Here is a 23,392-nt window from a genome sequence, read left to right as displayed (position 1 = left end):
GATGCGGCATATGAGTACATCAGGGCATAATAAGAGGGTATAATAATGGGGTAAATAAATAATAATCCACAGATATGTGGCCAGTGTCGCACTGATAAATAGCGCCCAATCTTATCCACTTATGGAACGCTCTGCAAATTTTGTGTCGCTATATTCTGAGAGCCAGAATGTGTGAGGGCTTATTTGTTGCGGGACAATCTGTAGTTTTCATTGGTACCATTTTGGGGTATACGTGATTTTTTGATCACTTTTTATTCAATTTTTTTGGCAAGCATGGTGACCAAAAACCATCAATTCTGACAATGTTTTTTATTCTTTTTTTTTACGGCGTTCACCACGGGCTATAAATTACCATTTTACTTTATTCTGTGGGTCGATGCGATTATGGTAATACAAAAAGTATATCGTTTTTTTAAATTTTGCAGCGTTTGCACAATAAAATCACTTTTTTTAAAACTTTTATTTATTTTTTGTGTCACCATATTCTGAGAGCCATAACTTTTTTATTTTTCATTAAAAAAAAAGCTGTGTAAGGGCTTGTTTTTTGCGGGACCAGTTTTTAGTGAGGGGTGGTGATAAAAAAATAGCAATTCTGGCTTTTTTTTTTTTTTGCGGTGTTCACCGTGCGGGAAAAATAATCTTATAGTTTTAAAGTTTGGGTTGTAACAGATGCGGCGATACCAAATATGTGTACCTTTTTTAAAGTGTTCATTTTTTTCCTATAATACAATACTTATTATAGGAAAAAAGGCAGTGTTTGTTTTTATTAACTTGAAACTTTTACTCTTACACTTTTATTCAACTTTTTTTTGTCCCACTAGGGGACTTTTGGGCCTGCACTTCTGATCTTTACTCTAATGCATTGCACTACCCACATAGTGTAATGCATTAGATCTGTCAGTCATTCACTGACAGCAAGCCTATCAGGTCCCATCTCTGGGCGGGGCCCAATAGGCTATCGCACGCTGCAGACCAGGATGCCATTAATAGGCCACCAGTTGCCATAGTAACGATCGGCAGCTTCATGATCAAATCGTGTCGATGCCGATCACTACAAACAGGGCCGCCATCAGGGGGGTATTAGGGGTACTGGTGTGAGGGGCCCGGCCAAATCTAATTGAAAGGGGGGCCCGGCAACTGCCGCGACTTGCCTTTGCTAGAAAAAAATGGGCCCCTGCAATGGGGCCCGTTTTTTTCACCACAGAATGTCGTGAGCTGCGGGCCCCCCCTCTCGTCATGGGGGCCGTCGAACCGCCCGCCCGCGCGACCGATCGCGCACACAAGGAAACTCCCGCTAATGGTGACGGAAACATCGCTAATGGTTTCCGTTCGTCACCATTCCGGCTGGTTTTCGGACGGAATCAATAGCGTAGTCGACTGCGCTAATGGTGACGGAAACGGAAGCTGTGCTGTCACTTTCACTTTCCGTTGCGGGGTTCACCCGACGGAAACCTCAGACGGAACCCCGGAACGGAAGCGAACGGTGATGTGAACAGGCCCTAACACAAAAGTTTTGTATTTTTTTAAGCTGGTTAACAAAAAAAAATAATTCCAAATTCTACTGGACCAATTGCCTATTTAGAGAGCGGCAGCAGCTCCAGGAGCGACATCATAAGGGACACACTAGGCGGATATGCTGAGTAAAACTACACAGCTTACCCGCCCCGGCAGCCGCAGGGAATTCTGCCAGCAAAACCGTACCAAATAGTGGCGCAGGTTTCGTAAGGCATGTCCGCTGCGGGAATCCTGCAGGGAAAAAAAAGTTTAGACTTGCCCCGGCTGTAGTTTAGGTGACGCGTCTCTCTCTTCTGAACGTAGCCCCGCCTCCTGGGATGATGCTGTAGACCATGTGACCACTGCAGCAGTCACATGAGATGAAACGTCATGACAGGAGGCCGAGCTGCGCTAAGAATAGAGGATCGCGTCACCAGGACTACGGCCGGGGTAAGTCTAAACTTTTTTATCAATTTAAAAAAGTACCTTTTTTTTTCTCACTTGTGATTTTTTCGGCAGAACCGCAGCATTTCCGCAACAGAGGAGCAGCGATCCCACAGAATACATTGACATGCTGCGGCTTAAAAAGCCACACTGCAGGTCAATTTTTTTTGCAGCGTGTGGATAAAATTTGTTCAAATCTCATCCACTCTGCTGCGACTGTAATACGCTGCGGATTTTCCACAATAAAATGTGTTGCATAAAATCCGCAGCGTTCATGCCTAGTGTGTTCCTACCCTAAGGCCGGATTTACACAAGCGTGTGCTTTTTGCGCGCGCAAAAAACGTGCCATTTTGCGCATGCAAAAGGTCCATAACAGCTCCGTGTGTCAGCAGCGTATGATGCGTGGCTGCGTGATTTTCCTGCAGCCGCCATCATTATGACACTCTGTTTGTATGTTTGTAGCACGTGGTGCTTTTCTGTTTTCATTCATAGTTTATACTGCTGCGGAAGTGCTGGGCGTGATTTTCACGCACCCATTGACTTCAATGGGTGCGTGATGCGCGAACAATGCACAAATATAGGACATGTGGTGAGTTTTACGCAGCGAACACACGGACACACGCTGCATGAAACTCACTGACAGTCTGCACGGCCCCATAGAGTAACATAGGTCCGTGCGAGGCGCGTGAAAATCACGTGCGTTGCACGGACGTATTACACGTTCGTCTGAATAAGCCCTAACAATAAGGCCCAGTTCACAGAGTGAACCGAGTTTTAGGGCTCATGCACACATCAGTTAATTTTTTCAGTGTACTATCTGTTGTTGTTTTTTAACGGATAGCACCCATTCATTTCTATAGGGTCAGACACACATCCGTTTTTTTTTTACGGATTCGTGTGTCCGATCCGCAAAACTCAGGACAGGTCCTATCCCTGTCAGTTTATGCAGATCTGTCTCGCCCATTCTAGTCAATGGTCCGCTAGAAAAATGGACCGGACACGGAAGCTATCCGTATGCAGTCCGTTTTTTGCGTATCGTTTTTTTTGTGGCTGTATAAAAGAACAAGGATGTGTGCATGAGGCCCTTAGAAATAGAAAGACTGTGCTACCGTAGTACAGTATGAGAGAAGTGAAGTTTTTTTGTCTGGCCTATAGAGGGCTCCCTTGCAGTGTTATACTGTTATAAGCCTTATAAAGCCTGGTCTTTTTGCTTTTTTTTTTTTATTCTGCTTTACCTGCTGTTTTTTTCTATTCCATTTATCTGAATCATAAAAAAATTCCCCCACACATTTATAAGTGTAAACCAAGGTACATTTCATACATTCACTCAGTATTTACAGTGCTGCAGGTACAGAGATAAAAATGTACTGATAATTGGACAAAAAAAAATTTGCAGTAGGAAAATCAAGCAGATTGTAACAACAATTACAGTGTGTGCATTTTTCTTTGGACCCAAATACGGAAACTCTTGGAAATGGTTCATATCATTTAGTGATGTCATTTCAATGGAAATATTAAATGTGCGGTATTATCAAAATTTTAATCAAATTATTCCACCAAGTCTTCCCAACAGATTGAAAGAGGTCATTTTATTACCCAATACCAAACAGAGGAGATCTAAAAAAAAAAAAATCATCAACAACAACACGCCTGGATCACACACAGAGTTTTGATGCAGTTTTTGGTTTTAGGGAGTCTTTTCTTTATAGCTTTCCTACCATTTGGATCCACTTCTGGCTTTGGCTTATCCATGAAGAACAAAAGGGCTTTTCAATTACATGTTGTTTTTTAAAAAAAATTGCCTTCCCTCCATGCTCTGCCCACTGAAGTGAGTCCTGCATGTAAACATTGCAATGTCAGAGACACCCATAGACATATGTGAGACGGCTACAGCAAAAAGCAGCTCTGTGCAAAGTGCGGGTTGTGCATACATTGCACACACTATAAGGGAGAGTGGCAGGGGCGGATTGGCCATTGTAATTACAGAGAAAAGATTCCCGGTGGGCCGCTCGTTTATAATATATAGTGGGCTGCCTGGCTGCCCATCCCGCCTCCTCCTTTGCAGTTACATTTATTTTAAGTATATGATTTCTCGTCAGGCCAGCGTCAGGACGTTCTGTGCGGAGCTTGCGCTGCCGTCACACTCAGTACTTGTCTCCGTCTCCCCCTCTCCGAGCATCTGTTGGCGCGCGGTGGTGGCGCTGTCATTGTCTTCCTGATCCTGAGCTGAGCCGACGTACATTTAAAGAGAGCAGCCATCAGCCAGTCACATTCAGAAATGTAACTTGTGTGAGCAGTGGCGTAGCTATAGGGGTCGCAGTTGCGACCAGGCCCCTAAGCCTGGGGGGCTCACGGGTCCCCGTTGCCATACCACATGCTTGTTAAATAAATCTTCTGTGCCGTGAAGCCGGCACTTCCTGGTTACGGTCACATGGTACACTTAGTGTACCATGTGACCGTGTTGTCACGTGACACGTCTTTCAGCCAGTGCAGTGGAAGAGCCGGTGCGGAGGATTCCAGGTGAGCTGCAGAGTCTGTGTTGTAATGTATTGTGTTGTATTATCTTGGCTTGTAATGTATTGTGTTGTGTTGTAATGTATTGTGTTGGCTTGTAATGTATTGTGTTGCCTTGTAATGTATTGTGCTGTTTGCGGTGGAGAGGGGGGGGCGTTAAATTACAGCCCCCCCTCCTCTCTCCACCGCAAACTGCACAATACAACACAATACATTACACACTGTGGGTCGCGACCCCCTGGGGATTCGTGTGAAGACCTCCGGGGGATCACGAGTCACTCACCGAGGTCCCGGTCCCATTCAATGCTGGAGCAAGGAGCTGACTTCTCCTTGCTCCAGCATTCACTGTGCCCTGAGCGGCTCGACGCAGGCAGGCGGGATGTAGCGACATTGTCTGCGCCGAGTCACTCATAGCACACACCAGAGGAGGCGAAGGATCGTCCACCCGGTGTGGGAACGATTATAGGTAAGTAATTATGTTATTTTTCTATTATGCACATATGGGGGCATTATATTCTATGGGGGGGCTGATATTGCGGGGGGGGGGGGGGCGGATATGGCATGGGGCTGATAAGATGGGGGGCATTATACTGCATGGGGGCTGAAATGGGAAAATTATACTGTATGGGGGGCTGATATGGGGGGCATTATACTGCATGGGGGCTGATATGGGGGAATTATACTGTATGGGGGGATTATACTGTATGGGGAGCTGATATGGGGGCATTATACTGTATGGGGAGCTGATATTGGGGCATTATACTGTATGGGGGCTGATATGGGGGCACTATAATGTATGGGGGCAGCTATGTGGGGCATTATACTGTGGGGGCTGATATAGGGAGCATTATACGGTATGGGGCTGTTATGGGGGGCATTATACGTTATGGGGCGTTATACTGTGTGGGGGCAGCTATGGGAGCATTATACTGTGTGGGGCATTATACTATGGGGGCTGTTGGGCAAGGCGTCTGGGCATAGGCGCGTGCAGGGGTCTGATGTTGGTGGTGTTGGGGAGCCCAAGCTGAATTCTTGCACCCGGGCCCATGAGCCTTTAGCTACGCCCCTGTGTGTGAGTTTGACAATTTGTGAGTGTATCTGTCCATATGCCTTTTTTTTGGCTGACATGATCTCTGTAGTAGGGGCTGATATCAATCAGCCCCACCCCTAAGGTTACATAAGTGACGAGTCTCCCTAGTACAGAAATCATGTCAGCCAACACAGAAGTAATCAGTCCCTGGACTAGAGGCTGAGTACTTATGTATGGCCTAACATGATTTCCGTACCAGTGGCTGATATAACTTATGTAGCCTAGGGGCTGATTATCGGACCCTAGTACAGGAATCATGTCAGCCTGGGATAGGGGATACATGTGTGATCACTGGAGGTCTGACCGTTGGGACACCCAGCGATGAGTAGAACGGGGGGACCGAAATTCCCCCTAACTGCTCCATGAGAATGGACCAGCACTCCATTGATTTCTTTGGGACTTCTGAGACAGCTGTCTCCGGCAGCTCTATAGAAATGAATAGAGAACATGTCATTCATGCGCACCAGCGCTGCATTCTGATCGAGCACTTCAGGGGAATTTTGTTCCCCGATTCTCCTTGTCGCTGGGTGTCCCAACAGTCGGACACCAACGATTACACATGTGTCCGTTAAAATAGCTTTTTTTCCATCCCCCTTCCAGAAAAAAATGTGATAAAAGTTAATAAATAAGTCCAATTTACCCCAAAATGATACTAATCAAATCACATCCCATCCCGCAATTATCAAGACTGCATACGGTTACATCGGCAAAAAAATTAAAGTTATGGCTCTTTGAACACAATGCAAAAACAAATTATTTTTCATTAAGGCCCCATGCACACGAACGTGTTTTTGCGTCCGCAATTCCCCCGAAAATCCACGGGAGAATTGCGGACCCATTCATTTCTATGGGCCCATACACACTATCCGTGTTTTCACGGGTCCCCGCATGTCCGCAAATCCGTGCCGCACAAACTCAGGACATGTCTTATTACGGGCCGCAAATTCGATGCGGACATGCCCATAGAAGTCAATGTGCCCATGGAAAATGCGGGTACACCTCCGTGTGTCAACCGCAGTGTGCGGATTTGCGGAAGTGTTGCTAGGCGACGACCGGGAATGAGTTCTGTCGTCATCCTGTTTTACCTAGGCTTTTTTTTTTTATCCGCATTTTGCGGATTACATACGGATGAACTGCGGATTACATATGGATGAACTGCGGAGGACATTTCACGGAACACGGTCCTGGAATTTGCGGACCAGAAAAACACTACGGTCGTGTGCATGAGGCCTAAGTGTTTTTATTGTGCAAAAGTAGTAAATCATGAAAAAACACAATGCATATTTGATATCGCCGTAATCGTATCAAACAATAAAATAAAGGTAACATTTTATTTGCGCCGTACTGTGAACGTTGTAGTTTTAAAATGCAAAAAATTATTGTGTAAATGCTTTTTTTTCTCTCCTATCCCAAAAGTTAATACAAGGTAATCAATAAACTATATGTAAGTCAAAATGGTTCCATTAAAAAATACAACTCATCCCGAAAAAATAAGCTCTCATACAGCTATGTTAACGGCAATATAAAAATGTTATGGCGCTTTGAATGCGACAATGAAAAAAATTGCTTTGTCATTAAAGAGGCTCTGTCACCAGATTATAAGTGCCGTTGTACAGAGGAGTGTATGACTCTGACCAATCAGTGACCAATCAGAATCATACACTTCCCATTGTTCCAGCCCAGCTTCTTTCACTGCACAATCACACTAACAATGGGCTGGAACAATGAGAAGTGTATGACGCTGATTCGTCACTGATTGGTCAGCGTCATACACTTCTCTGTACAACACCCAGTTGGTAAAAAGTAAAAACACACCCAGTTGTCTATTAAGAAACGAATTAGCATAAATCTAAAATTGCTCATAACTTGGTCAAAAATGATCGTTTTACAAAATAAAAACCACTGCTGTTATCTACATTACAGCGCCGATCACATTATCTAGGAGATAGTGTGGTGACAGAGCCTCTTTAACCCCCTCCCGACATTTGTGGTATGGATAAGTCATGGAAAGCCGACAAATGGATGGCATCGGCTCAGAAGCTGAGTCGGTGCCATCATAGCCAGATGTCAGCAGTGTGTTACAGCTGACACCCTGTTGTAATGGCGGGGACCGAAATTAGCTTAGATCCCCGCCATTAACCCCTTAAATGCAGCGGTCAAAATCAATCGCTGCATTTAAGGTGTTTGCAGATCATCGGCACCCCAGCAATGAAATTAATAAGTCCCATTTACCCCACTATGTTACTAAAGCTGACATCCAGCTGTAACGGCAGGAACCGGAGCTAGCTCCGAAACCTGCCACTAACCCCTTAGATGCAGCGATCGCTGCATCTTATAGAGGTTGCCAACAGATCGGTAGCCCTGCCATGCAATCAGGGCTGCCGACTGCTGCTATGGCAACAGGAGGCCTAACAATGGCCTCCTGCTCTGCCATTACGAAAGCCGATTAGGCCCCGCCGGGAGACGTAGCCTAATCGGCTTGCTGTCAGTGAATGACTGACAGATCTAATACATTGCACTACATAGGTAGTGCAATGTATTAGAAAAAAAAAATCAGACAGCTGGACCTTCAAGTCCCCTAGTGGGACTTAAAAAAAATGCAATAAAAGTATTAAAAAAAAAGTCTAAAAAAGTCTACAAAAAAGTTATTTTTTTTTTAAAAAACATATAATAAAAGTTTCAAGTAATAAAATAAAATACAATCGCCCTTTTCCCTTATCAAGTCCTTTATTATTGAAAAAATAAATAAACCATACATATTTGGTATTGCCGCGACCATAACGGCCTGAGCTATAAAAAATGTTTTGTTATTTATTCCACTCGGTAAACGGCGTAAAAAAAACCTGTAAAAAACTACACCAGAATTTCTGCTTTTTGGTCACTTTGCCCTACAAATATTGGAATAAAAAGAGATCAAAAAGTCGCACGTATCCAAAAATGGTACCTATAAAAACTATAGCTCGTCTCGCAAAAAACAAGCCCTCATACAGCTCCGTCAACGATAAAATTAAAACGGTATGGTTCAACTTGGCGACAGAAAAAATACATTCTTTTTACAAAAGTAATTTTATTGTTCAAAAAGTTGTAAAAAAGTGCTATAAATTTGGTATCGCTGGAATCGGACAGACCCGCAGAATAAACTTAACATGTAATTTATAACGCATGGTGATCGCTGTATAAAAAAAACCTATACCAGAATTGCAGTTTTTTGATCACCTGGCCTCCCAAAAAATAGGATAAAAAGTGATCAAAATTTCGCATGTACCCCAAAATGGTACCAATAAAAATTACAGCTCGTCCCGCAAAAAAAACAGCCCTTATACCACTACGTCTTCGAAAAAATAAAATTAGTTAAGTCTCCAATAAGCCAGGAAAGAAAGAATATGAAACTGGTCCGAGGGAAACATTTCTTCATAATTCTTGCTAATTCGTTTCAAGAGGCGAATTATCACGGCCATAAAAGTAGGGAACCAGGAAGGTTAGGGCCCAATCATATCTGCTGGAAGCGACGGTGTACGTATTATACAAGGACAAAACTTCCCAGCAAAATTCCCTAAACTGCAAAGGTGCGGAGTGTGGATCAAAAGGGGGATAAGGAAGGACATTTATCAGTGCGACACCGGCCTTTACATGAAGGATTGCTTCACAGCGTAACACACATCTATGGATTATTTTAATGTTTTTTTTTACCCCATTATTATACCACCTGACTAGACCCGGGAGAACCCTTTTAACAATTTTTGGGGTGTGTGTCTCCAGTGGCACAAGCTGGGCACAACATATTTGCCACTAAAATGGCATATGTAGGAAAAAATTCAAATTTTTACTTTGCACCATACGCAGCGCAATCATTTATGGAAAAGACCTGTGGGGTGAAAATGCTCACTACACCTCTTAATAAATGCCTTGAGGGGTGTCGTTTCCAAAAATGGGGTCACTTCTCAGGGGTTTCTTTTGTTATTTCACATCAGAGCCTCTGCTATTGTGAACCAATACTTTGTAAATTGCCAAATTAGGCCTCAATTTCGCATGGTACTCTTTCACTTCTGAGCCCTGTGAAATGTCTAGGCAAAAGATTAGGGCTACATGTAGGGTAAAACCGGGAAACCCAGCATAATAATTAGAGAGCTGTCTTGTTATGGTGGCACAAGTTTCGTACCACATAGAAAAATCCATGGAAAAAAAAAACATTTTCACTCTGCAACATCGAGTGCACACTAATTTCTGCAAAACACTTGCGGCGCTAACATGCTCACTACACCCCTAGGTGAATACCTTGAGGGTGTAGTTTCCAAAATGGGTTACACTTCTCGGTGTTATTCACTGTTTTGTTCCCACAGGGGCTTTGCAAAAGCCAAATGCCTCTCATTCCCTTCTGAGCCCTACTTTTTTGCCCAAACAGCAGTTTATGACCACAAATGGGGTATTGCCGTATTCAGGAGAAATAGCTTTACAAATGTGAGGGTTCTTTTTTTACTTGTTGAGAAAATGAAAATTTTTGAGCTAAAGCTACGTCTTATTGAAGAAAAGGGATTGTTTTTATTTTCACTGCCCAATTCTAATAAATTGTATGAAACACCTGTGGGGTCAAAATGCTCACTACAACACTGGTGGAATTCCTCAAGGGGTGTAGTTTCCTAATTGGCATCACTTTCTGAGCGTTTTCACTGTTTTGGTCCCTCAGGGGCATTACAATTATGACATGGCCTCCGCAAACCATTCCTGCTAAATTTGAGCTCCAAAAGCCAAATGGCGCACTTTCCCTTCTAAGCCCTGCCGTGTGTCCAAACAGCCGTTTATTACCACATGTGGGGTATTGTTTTACTCGGGAACAATTGCTTTTTCCCCTTTAGTCCTTGTGGAAATGAGAAAAAATTTGCTAAACCAACATTTTCTTTGAAAAAATTTTGAATTTAATTTTCACGGCCTACTTCCAATAATTTCTGCAATAAACCTGTGGGGTCAGAATGCCCACTATACCTTTTAGATAATTTCCTTGAGGGGTGTAGTTTCTCAAATGGGCAAATGGGGTCACTTTTGGGGAATTTCCACTGTTTTGGCACCGCAAGAGCCCTTCAAACCTGACATGGTGCCTAAAATATATTCTAATAAAAAGAAGGCCCCAAAATCCACTAGGTGCTCCTTTGTTTCTGAGCCCGGTACTTCAGTCCACTAGGGCCATATGTGGGATATTTCCTAAAACTGCAGAATTAGGGCAATAAATATTGAGTTGCATTTCTCTGGTAAATCTGGTAAAAATGTCACCTCTAATTTGCTTTAATTCCAGTGAAACCTCCAAAGGGTTAAAAAAACACGTTCTAAATGCTGTTTTGAATACTTTGAGGGGTGAAGTTTTTAAAATGGGGTGACTTATTGGTGGTTCCTACTATATAAGGCTCTCAAAGCCACTTCACAACTGAACAGGCCCCTGTAAAAATAACCTTTTGAAATTTTCTTGAAAATGTGAGAAATTGCTGCTAAAGTTCTAAACCTTGTAACGTTCTAGAAAATTAAAAGGATGTTCAAGAAAACGATGCCAATCTAAAGTAGATATATGGGGGATGTTAATTAGCAACAATTTTGTGTGGTATAACTGCCTGTCTTACAAGCAGATACATTTAAATTTAGAAAAATGCAATTTTTCGCAAAATTTTGGTGTTTTCCAAAAAGAAATACTGAATGTATCGAGCAAATTTTGCCAGTAACATAAAGTCCAATGTGTCACGAGAAAACAATCTCAGAATCACTTGGATAGGTAAAAGCATTCCGAAGTTATTACCACATAAAGTGAAACATGTCAGATTTAAAAAATGAAGCTCTGTCAGGAAGGTCAAAAGTGGCCAAAGAGGGAAGGGGTTAAATTGCCGACATCTGGCGTGGAGAGCCGTAAATGCACGCTGGGCAGAGCAGTTACTGAGGCAACCTTACAACGCCCCGCGAGTATCGTGCACGGGTCCTATTTTAACTTACAGGGCATCGTACGGTTGCTTTGGCAACCGTATCGCCCAGCATGCAGTTACTGACTCTCCACGCTCTATGTCAGATCGGGCAGGAGAGTAAAGGCTCTTTTACACTGGCCGATTATCGGGCAGACAAGCGTTCATAGAACGCTCATTGCCGATAATTGTCCTGTGTAAACAGGGCAGCTGTCAGCAGATGAATGAGCAAACACTCGATCATCTGCTGATCGTATTTCAAAAAAGTAAAATATTATCGCTGTCGGCAGCACATCTCCCTGGGAGACGCACTGCTGACATGATAATAATGTATGGGGACGAGCGATCGGAGTAACGACCGCTTGTCCCCATGCATAGCTCCGTGTGACAGGCGCAAACGAGCGACAATCAACGATGTCTCGTTGATCGGCACTCGCTGCATCGGTTGAATATTGGCAAGTGTAAAAGGCCCTTAACTTTGGAGGGACATTTTTAAGGCCAAAACCGGCTGGTTACTAAAGGGTTGAAGTGCCTTACGCTACAGCACTTAATTTTTACGGCGCTCTAGTCTAAGTGCCCTAATACCCCCTCTTTAGAAAATGTGCTTCCGCTTGGCTTAGATAATGGATGATGTTCTCTTATGTTGGAGGGGATCATTGGATTTGTTGGAAAGTTTTATTAGAGATCTAAATGTCAATAAGCTAAATATTCTCCTGACCTTCACTTATAGTGAAGACCATATTAGTTTCCTTGATCTTTTTTTTTTTTTAAATATCCTTTTTATTGTCAGTTTTCACATTTTCTTACAAACATTTCACGTAAGAGTTACATCATGAGTGCGCAGCACTCAACTGTCATGGGATTAACTTTTGATTTAGATTCAACATAACATATAAACACACCAACATAGAAACATGGCATAATTGTCGATCTTCAGATGGACCAAACAAACATGACTCCCCCAACTCCAACACCACCTAGATCATCAATGAGTTTCCACTCATCCTTTCTCCCCCAGCTGGCTCACAGTTGCATCCTCCCTAAACCGCCTGCCAAGAGCTGCGTGCAGTACCACTTTGTGTACTGGAAAGGCCTAACAATTTCCGCTATTTCGGCTGTTGTACATTGCGTTTCTATAAATACTTGCCACTTATCAAATAGCTTCTTGGTTCCCGTTTCCTTCCGCCTTTCCACCTCCACCCTCTCAAGAACCAATAACTGTTTCAGCCGTGACACAATCATTTCTAACCCCGGCGTGTCTGCCTCTAACCAGTGACTCAGGAGGCATCTCAAAGCTACCAGTAGAATCGTGTGCACCAACACGGGAGGTGATCTTACTCCTCGAGCACCCTCTTCCTCCGGCGGCCGCGCTTGATGGAATAAGTTTCCTTGATCTTAATATCCACAGGGAGGGAAATAGACTAAAAACGACCACATATCGAAAACCAACATCAGGTAATACCCTATTGGCAGCAAGTAGCCATCATTTTCCATCTCAAATTAAGGGGATCCCGATAAGTGAATTTCTTCGAATTCGTCGCAATTGTACTGATTTTGGGGATTTCAAAAGTGAAGCACAAGATCTGTCTTCTCGTTTTGAAAATAGGGGATACTCCAAAAAATTGATTAAGAAAGGATATAATAGGGCATCCAGACAAAATAGAGAGGAAATCCTCAAGAGAGGTAAAAAAGACGACAGTGACAACAGAGTTAGATTCATTTCGAGATATGGGTCCCATTGGGATATACTTCGAAACTTGATGATAAAAAATTGGCCATACTTGACTTTGGATAAAAAAATCAAGTCAATAGTAGGGAATGTACCGAGTATGGTCCCAAAAAAGGCCCCCACATTGAGGGATATGTTGGTGAGCTCGGAGTTTAAGAGAAGGACCCCAGGAAATGAGAACTGGCTACAAAAACGTCCAAAAGGAATGTTCATGTGCGGCTCTTGCAAATGTTGTAAGTATGTGTCAAAATCAGACACCTTTTTCGATAGTGAACACAGAAGGGAATTTAAAGTCCTTAATTTCATTAACTGTCGTTCGACTATGGTCGTCTACTCCATTGTCTGCCCATGTGGGAAACAATACATTGGTAAAACGAAGCGAGAGTTACACATTCGTATCAATGAACATGTCCGGGACATTATTAAAGGTGAAATAACAAATCCCCTAGCTGCACATTTTAAAACATATCATGCTCAATCACCGACTGGCCTAAAATTCATGGGGATCTACCAACTATTTCAAGATAGAAGGGGAGGTGATCTTAACAGAATACTTCTTCAAAAAGAAACCATGTGGATTTATACATTGGGAACTTTGAATCCTAGGGGACTTAATAATGAAATAAAATTTAATATGTTCCTCTGAGACTCTATCTATTGGGAGCGAATGGACTTCCACTGGGATGGCTGCTTTACCAGCGTCCGCAGTGGTCTCCAGTTGCTCCTTTTGGATCTTGGTACAAGTATGTTGAGCGGTCTTATCTTTGTGGTACGGTGCTCCCCCTTCGATTTTCTGTATTTTCCGAGCTACATAGCATTAGCAAACAATATAAATATATATATATGTATTCTTCTGAGAGCTCCATATTAAAATCGAATTTGAAGCTCGTAGGTGACTTTATATATAAAAAACTCTTCCTTGGAATCGGACATTAATGTCAACAGTGTGCCTCTGGTCTGGATGTCCCATTTCGTTTACATAATGGGATCTGTTCTTTGTAGAATGAATGTGAATGGTGTTCTCTCAATATAAAATATTTAATCAATTGGGTGAATGTAATAAAATAATATACTATCCACCCCTTGCAATCCTTTGCAGTGGGAGGGGTTGCTTATAGGTCCGCTGTGGGTGGTGGGGACTAGGGACCTAGTGCCCTCCGGGCATCCCTTGGGCATATGATCCCTCTCCCTGCCCCCCCTAGGGTTCCTTGGTGGCTCCTCTCATGAGTAACAGCTATATATATCTAACAAAACGATCACGAGATCTAGTGGTAAAAGTGTCCCTATAGGATCCTGCCACTATATTTGATGGATCATTGTTTTTGAACATTTTCTGGGTTTAAGTGGGGACTCAGGTCCTGATGCCTTAACGGGTATGGGCCCTCTCTCCCTGCTTCCCCTGAAATACATTATGAATTCCATATATATATATATAAAGATAGCTGCAAAATGAACAAATTATTTGTTCAGTTTTGAAATACTGATCAATTTAGCTGATCACTTTTCTTTTTGTATATAACTTATGATATAGCATAATTACATAAACTGCGTAGCAAGGGATTTTATCTTAAAAAACTTATTTCTCCATAATTCCGCCACAAGGTTTAAATAATAGCAATTTTGGCTAATTATGTTCTTGGATAAATTAATATTGATAATTAGACCTAGGTAATATCGATATTTTTATGGAGGATTCATACTCAATTGATATTATTGTTAAAACTGTATGGGGATGCAATATTAATTGCCTTCCCTATGAGAGCACTAAATACATTCTCTATATATATATATAAACTAATGGACAAATGTACTGTTTACTTGACCAAAAAAATACCTCTATTTTCTATTGAAATTGATCATGGCACTTTATGAAAGATCTACATATGATTCCTATAATGCTTTTTGGATTATTCCCATGGAATATTATCTGTACAACCATGGAACCAATGAATGAACTTTGGGATACTATAAAGGTATCAGGTTTGGCAGTATCTGTCAAACGGCTCTGAAGAAATCCTGTATTGGATGAAACGCGTCAGCTGTCTCAATCAGACAGGGCGGGTAGTGACGTCTACACTCTGCACTGTGAATTCCTGTCCAGTGTTGGAGATACCACGTGGAAGGAGACATACGATAGAATTTTAAACTTACCTGGCTGCCAGCGTGTGATCCGGCCTTGCCGGGCCCGTGTCTCTCGGAGTGCAGTGGCGAATGCCCGTGGAGACCGAGGAGAAAATTCTCAACTGATATGATGATGGAGATTTGGAGGCTTGAATGAAATGTATGGCCATACAGGTGAATTTTGCCTTTTGTGAAGATCTTGACCTTCCATCTATTGGACCGACTGCTTTCATGCAAGGATTCCTGGCATTCGCTGGCTATTCAAGGTAAAAACCTCTAAGGCTCAAGATTAAGGGCTACATATTGACCCTAAAGGTCTGTGAAAAGACCACCTATCACCATAAGATTTATATGCTACATATTGACCTTAACAGGTCTGTGAAAGGACTCTCTATCACCATAAGATTTATAAAAATCAGGATCCGCCTAGGAGGGAAAAAGATATGCTGCAAATTATATCCCCTTAACATATGGGACTGTCTTCCTATTTTGAGATTTATACTTCTTATAAAAAGAATGTCTTCAAAACATCATTACCAATCACTCTACATAGGAACTCTGGCCACTTTGTGACAAAAACAGCATATATGGTTGAAAATCGCAAGTGTGAACATAACCCAGCGTTTTTGCTTTGAAAATTGTTATCTTTTCAAATTTGTTCCGTGCATATATGATGTTTACATACATACTTATGAGGTGATATTATAGAAGCATAGAGGTGCTATTATATGTCTCTTTTCCTGGCCAGGAGAAAAATGTTTTAAATTGTTGTTGTATAAATTTATACTGCCGGTATTATCTGGATTCATAAATAAAATATTTTGTTAAATTTTATCCAACCCAAGAGTGCCTAGTTATATTCCTGGATCATTTTTTTCTTTTTCTTTTTCAATATTCTTTATCAGGAATGGCACCGTGCTATATTATATTGCAATTTTGGGTATGTTTAGGTATGGTTTTGAATAACCACATCTTTTTTCTATAAATGCCCTAATAAGATGCCTGTCAGTTTTACACTGGCACAAAACACCACGATCAAACAATGGCATCTTCAAGTCCCTAACTAAATGCCTTTTTTATGGAAAAAAAAAAAGAATTACACATAATTTGTATTACCGTGTATGCGGTTTTTTTCATCTTGCCTACGAAAAAACGGAATAAAATCTGATCAAACCGATTATTACTGATTTTCGTCCCATATATTTCACAGTCACTGAAGCCGCTGCAGAACGGTACTCCTAAATGGGACACGGTTAGATTGCACCTCTCATTTGCAGGAAAGTTCCCAATAGTAAAGACTACTGAGACATGGAACTGAGGAGAATGAATATAATAAATACATTTTAATTCTTGAAAACAAGAGAGGCAGAGCAGGAATGCACCACTGTAGTAAGCAAGGACCACCTAATACAGTGGTGCGCTCCGACCTTGTCTGTGCCTCCCTCTGCCGAGCACCATACTGGCTGGCTGCTGCCAACTGGCTCAGTAATTCCTCAGAGGAGTCCCACCTGGCTATTTTAGGTAAATCCTATTATCAAAGGGGTATCCCACAATCATCGATAATCATCTATCAACAGCATAGTTGATAATTGTCTGATCGATGGGGTCCCACCACTGGGACCACCATTGATTGCGAGAACTGGGGTTACCCCGCCTGCTGCCAACTTGGACCCGCCCTCAACACGGGGCCACTTTTACATTTTTTTTCCAGCGCCTCTTTAAGATCCCAATCCGCTCGTGGAGCCTGGCCTTGTACTTGGGCGCCACTGCAATGTTTACAAGCATTGCTCAGTTCAATGGGCACTGTAGGGTGGGGATTTTATTTTATAAATCTTCCAGGGCACTATACATATGAAATACAGAGCAGTTTAACTACATAACATAAGTAAACAATAAAAACAAGTAAGTACAATAAACTTGAAAACTTGACTCCTTAAGTTTTCATATGCCGCCACACCTGAAAAACAAGCTCCAGGCCCTCCTTGAGCCAAAATGGAATACATCAAGTCCCACTTCCGTCAAGTGAACCACATCCTTACCATGCTTACCAATATAGGACCCATTAGTCTCCAAGAACAACTAACCGGACAAACTTAACCACCATTTCGTTAATTTTCTTTTCCTGGTCCTATTCAGTGCCGATGCAGACAGCGCAGCCATCCATTTTACTCTCTGAATGATTCCAGACCAAATGATTGATAAATCAGAATGGGCATCCAAAAAACATAATAAATAATATTTCCAATGTTGTTCCACATAGGATAACTCCCAATATCATGCCCCCCAGCGTGCACAACTAAAATACCAAATGGGGACCCCAAGACTGAACTGCAACCTGGAACAAAGGCCTTACCTGATCCAATATCAGCCCACGCACACCCAACCAAAGCAAATCCACTGCATCCCTGTTCAAAACCAATACCTGCCATCTGGACGCACGAGGGCCCGCATCTTTTCCCAATAAATATAAGAATGGGCAATAATCCAGATCAGACATTTAGCTGAACTTGTAAATAAAGAGAAAGGAAGCAAGAGAAAAACCATTAAACAACTGCCCGAGACATACACCCCCCTCTGACTAATCCATTAACACTCCAAGAAGTGCGGCCGAACATATGACCGGAAACTACCTGAATCCCAACGACCCATCCTCTTAACTGATGCAACGCCCAGACCGAAACAAGCAGTTTTGTTAGCAGCTCCAATGCGAAAAGAATGGGAGCTGTAGTCCAGATGTGAAAGGCCTAACCCCGGAAAACATTTCTTCAAAGCAGCAATAAATTGAAATCTGGACAAGGCTGGACCATCTGAATGCACCAGAAAAGAGGAAAACCGTGAGGACGCACCTCCATAGAATTCAAGAAACAAACCACTGGACACGACATCCCATCCCTAAGGGTATGTGCACACGAGAACGGTCTTTTACGTCTGAAAAGACAGACTGTTTTCAGGAGAAAACAGCTGCGTCGTTTCAGACGTAAAAGCTCCTCCTCGCATTATGCGAGGCGTCTTTGACGCCGGTAATCTTGAGCTGCTCTTCATTGAATGCAATGAAGAACGGCTCAAATTACGTTGCAAAGAAGTGTCCTGCACTTCTTTGCCGAGGCAGTCAATTTACGCATCGTCGTTTGACAGCTGTCAAACGACGACGCGTAAATGACAGGTCGTCGGCACAGTACGTCGGCAAACCCATTCACATGAATGGGTAGATGTTTGCCGACGTATTGTAGCCGTATTTTCAGACGTAAAACTAGGCATAATACGCCTCGTTTATGCCTGAAAATAGGTCGTGTGAACCCAGTCCAATATTTCTCAAACAAATTTCAAATCCCTTACCTTTTTATCTGACTTTGAATGGTATAGCATAATTCCTAGAAACTCCTTCACAGACAACTACATCTCTCAACTGAATACCACCCTGTACTCGTCTGGAGGGACTGACTAACTGCCCCACTGGAAAAACAGCAGCCCAAGGCCCCAAGGCCCAAGGAAACGAAAGTCTAAATAAAATCCGCTCATAATCAGAATGGCATACCCAATCCAATTGACAAAAACGCCTTTCAACAGCTGAACCGCCTTCCCCAACTTTTCTTTCACCACTGCGGGATCTTCCCGCACTGAACGCAAGTTGCTCACCATAAACCTCCCTACAACCGAGGAAAACCGAAAATGAAAACCGTCCCCGAAAACCTGCGCTACCAGTGTAGCATTGTCACTGTCGAGTTACCTCTTTAGCCAAGGCATTATGGCCCAGACCCTGCTGTACAAGCTCGCGCACGTTTCAAACACTGGAAAACGGGGGGATTATTGCCCCCACAACCAGCACACTCGTGTCAATTGATACAATTTGTTCCCCACGTACAGGTGCTCTCGTTATAGAGCCAACAGACCCCTTTTTATTAGCCCCGGACAAAACCGCTGATCTAGATCCGCCGGGTGATGCCTGAAATGGATCACTCAAACCAGACACTTCCACCCTGCCCCCCTTGCCAGCTCCCTTGGGAGTAGTTATAGGGCACATCCATAGGCCTATGTCCTTATGATCCCAAAGCAACGATGCCCGTACCGCCATCCGCTTTCTAAACTGCTCATCATATTTCCAAGCAGTTCCCCATAAGTCCTGTAAGTCTCCCAAATGGAATCCAAATAACAAAATAAACCGGAGCAATGGTCCGGATATTTTTCACCCACTACGCTCGCCATAATGGAAAAAGCTTGAAGCCAATTCTCAAAAGTACACAGAATTAATCGATATCTTCGCCTCTCCTCATTCTCTTCCTTACGACGCTCCTTTCCTTTTTCCCAATGCTCCACGCGAAAACGTTTCAACGGTAACAACGTAAAGATGTCTAAGTTCCCGCGCTTCCAAATTTTCTCTCTCGCCTCAGGTTTCAAATGTGCCCCTAAAGGTCCTTCAAAACAAATATACATACTACATTTAGTATCATCGGACACCGGCAACGGCTGGCTAACCCCATCCACATTTTCAGTCTGCACTCTAACGTATTAGAAAAAGAGGGAGACAAGCAATGACCCCCCCAGCGCTCTCATTTTGAAATCCTGCCGCTAACTGTCTCTGTGATGACCACACCCCCACGGGACCCCCCAGCTGTGACCCTTGAGAACTGTCTACTGACACTAAAAGCTGATATAACCTGTCCAAAAATGTACCCAGGACCCCACGTGTAAGTGAGGGACCCCCACGGAACCACTACCTAAATTAGCATGATCCGACTGACTAAAAACCCCATGAGACATATAATCTACGTGTGTGGTGCAAAAATTGCTGTGACTCACCAAGAGGCTGCCTGCCGCTGGACACAAACGGGGCCGTCCATTCCGAATCCACCGACGCCGTCTCCTGACCGATGATCCTGCATCGGTCGCCTCCGATCCGCCATCCGTGCCTGCCGACACCTGTAACGGCAAATGAACAGCCGAAACGGCAGCAATTGGGTCAGCGTCACCTCCAGGTGGCGTTGGCAGAGAAAAATCACCAGCATTCATCAGGAAACCCCGAGGGGGCGCACTATTGTAATTCAAATTCTAAACAGCAATTGGCGCTGGTCTGCCACCACTGCTGTAATACATATCCTGACCAGCAGCTGGCGCTGGCCTGTCACCACTGCTGCAGTACTGACTTTTTTCAGACGGTGGCGCTCGATCACCCACACCACAGGGTGTAATACTGTCTCCCGCCTCCTGTCCAGCAGATAGCAATGCAGGAGCGCAGGTAACACTCACCCCAGCAGACGCATCCTATTGGCCTGCCTCTGGTCCCTTGGATGAGCTCCGGGACGGCTTTCTAGGTGAGCCCTCCACGATGGGGATAAAAGATGATGCTTCCAGGCCGCTGAACCGCCACTGAAGGAAGCCTCTCCCGACGCGGTGCCACCGACCTCCGCACTCGGCAACCGACATGAAACTGATAGCTACACTGATACTGGCTACACACACCTTCTCCACAAAAAATTTTTAAAGCCATAAAATGTCTTCCCTACCTACCACCCTATATATCCCCTAACTCCACCTCCAATACTCCCAGCCCCCTAGCAACATTCCTAACTTAAACCCACCCACCAATCTATAATCACAATACCCCTCTAGTTGACCCCTTGCAGGCCCAGACCCATCATGACCGCCCTCTGCCCAGTTTTACTTAGCTCACATTCCTTGGATACTAAAATATGTTTTGCTTGACTGTCATCGTCAGCATAATGTATCTTTAGTTCTATCGAGTAACATTTATATTATAACACAATATATATAACAATAATGTATGTCATTTCTATGTTAATTGACTCTAATTCATTTCAGCTGCCAATAAAGCGCGCACACCCTGTTCTATACAGACAATACAGGAAGGAAGTGTCTCTCACCAGTATGGCCGCTCCCAGGGAAGTTTTTCTTTAAAAAAAAAGTAATAGCTACACCAATTAAAAAACAGAACATACACAATGGGGAGTTTTATTAAAACTAGCGCAAGTAAAAGTGGTGTAGTTACCCTTAGCAACCAATCAGGTGTCACCCTTCATTTTTCAGAGGACCTTGAAAGCAGCAAACTAATTGGTTGCCGTGGGCAACTACTGTACTTTTCCATTGCACTAGTTTTAATAAATCTGCCCTATTATTTCTGTTCTATATACGGTACTTAAATCTAACTAGTGAAAAAAAAAAATCTAATAAAGAAGACATTCATTTTTAATATGATTTGCATAAACGTACATATATTTTTCGGGAGGTTCTGAGAACTGGCAAGGATTTTTCTGGACTTCCTGTCAGTAATCCCATAGAATAACATTAGTCAGATTCTCCCCAGCCTGAAATGACTAATAACAGGGAACAATAGAAAATATTGAAATACACAGCAAATGTAAACAGGATATACTGAAAATGTTACGTAATATGCCGGCGCTATATAAAGGATAAGAAAAATAGTTTTCCAGACTGCGGTGTTTTTCTTCCTCTTACAACCAGATTGTAAGCATTCTCCTTCTACAGGCAGTTACTAGCGGGGACATTTCTACAGGAATGTAGAACATGCAGAAAATGAGCGATCATGATCATATATACGGATTGTTTTTCTAAAAGCCACAACTGTCTGTGAATCTTCCTCCCAGGCACGCATCTACAGTATTTCTTCTCACAGCCATATGCTATTTCAGGTCCTTATCATGCCGCTAATCCTGAACTTTAATCCTAATCTATTTTTACGGGATAATTTGCAGAAGGCAGAAGATTTCAAGACCTTTTGTTCACAGCAATTCCACCCATAAACCGAAACGATCTTTATCAAACCCTTACAGCAAAATGGACCAGGGTATTTATAGCACAAGTCACATGTTCTGTAACATAACCCATTTTTATTATATTTCTGCTATCTGCGGCCTGAATGGATTTATTGTACACTGGTTGCTCTTCTGTATTTGGGTGGATGTTGTATAGAAGAATCATCCTTAGGCCCCATTCTATCCGCAATTGCTGAGCTGCAATTGAGGGTAGTATAAGGCACATTATATTCTATGGGCCAATACACACGACTGTGGTTTCCACGGTCCGTGCGTTAGCCGGAACCCGGACTGGAAAAAAGAAATAGGACATGTCATTTGAAACTGAAAAACTGCTGAGAAACTGTAATAAATTGACCTTCAGTGCGTTTCTTTCAATGTGGAGGTAGAACCTGCAACAAATAGGCAAATATTGCGATTTTTGCAGCGGAAAACCTGCGATTCCATCACAAATCAGGAAAAAAGTTTTTTTGGGTTGAAAATAAAAAGGTTCATACTTACCATCGGCCATTGTCATAGCGACATAATCATCTGCTCTGAGTGCAGCCCGGCCTCCAGGGATGACGTTTCATCCCATGTGACTGCTGCAGCCAATCAAAGGCTACAACGGTCACATGGGCTACAGCCTCCTCCCAAGGGGCGAGGCTATAGTCAGAGCAGAGAGACACGTCACTATGACATCGCCAAAGTGGTAAGTATAAACATTTTGGGTTCGGTGCAGTTTTTCAAGTAGAATACCCGGCAGTTTCCAGGATGGATACGCTGTGTCCTTTTACGCAGCGTATTTGCCCTGTGTGCACTTACCCTAAGACTAGTTTTAAAATGACGATACATTTGGTGAGTGTCATTTCTTACTTGTGGATGGTTGCCAAATGGGTAGGAACCCGGATCCAGTTTAGTGTGCACCAATGACTGAACATTGGGGACTACGCATTGCGACCTCTTTACCAAAGCTGTTTAATAGAAAAACTGCCCCCTTTGCCCATAACAACCAAAATGTAGCTTTCATTTTGGGAAAAAATTAAGGTGCACTGTCATTGGTTGCAACGTGCATAAAGACCAGCTTTTTAATTTTTGGGATAAATGAGGCCCCAACCAATTGACGTGAAATAATCATAGACTTAAATTTTAACTCTGGAAATTCTATGGTTGACACAGTAAGGCTGGGTTCACACAGAGTTTTTTGCAAGCAGAAAATCTGCCTCAAAATTCCGTTTGGATTTTGCTCTGCCTGCACGCCGATTTTCGCCATTGAGCTATCTCTGTCTCCCATTTC

At 43.0% G+C, this 23,392-nt stretch overlaps 1 long non-coding RNA gene across 1 annotated transcript in view; it reads right to left on the bottom strand.

Moving 5' to 3' along the window:
* The window catches only part of LOC142740653 (uncharacterized), a 94,011-nt gene extending 72,359 nt beyond the window's left edge, over positions 1–21,652 (bottom strand). Inside the window, exons 1-2 of the long non-coding RNA XR_012880842.1 lie at positions 21,554–21,652; positions 20,126–20,245 (exon numbers count right to left, since the gene is read on the bottom strand). This is a non-coding gene — a long non-coding RNA (uncharacterized LOC142740653). The remainder of the gene's footprint in view (positions 1–20,125; positions 20,246–21,553) is intronic.
* Positions 21,653–23,392: the final 1,740 nt, after the last annotated feature.

This window comes from Rhinoderma darwinii, chromosome 2, assembly GCF_050947455.1.
Source record: "Rhinoderma darwinii isolate aRhiDar2 chromosome 2, aRhiDar2.hap1, whole genome shotgun sequence".
Taxonomy (NCBI): Eukaryota; Metazoa; Chordata; class Amphibia; order Anura; family Rhinodermatidae; genus Rhinoderma; species Rhinoderma darwinii.
The sequence above is the reverse complement of the archived record's forward strand: the minus strand, read 5'-3'. Positions and strand labels throughout refer to the sequence as shown.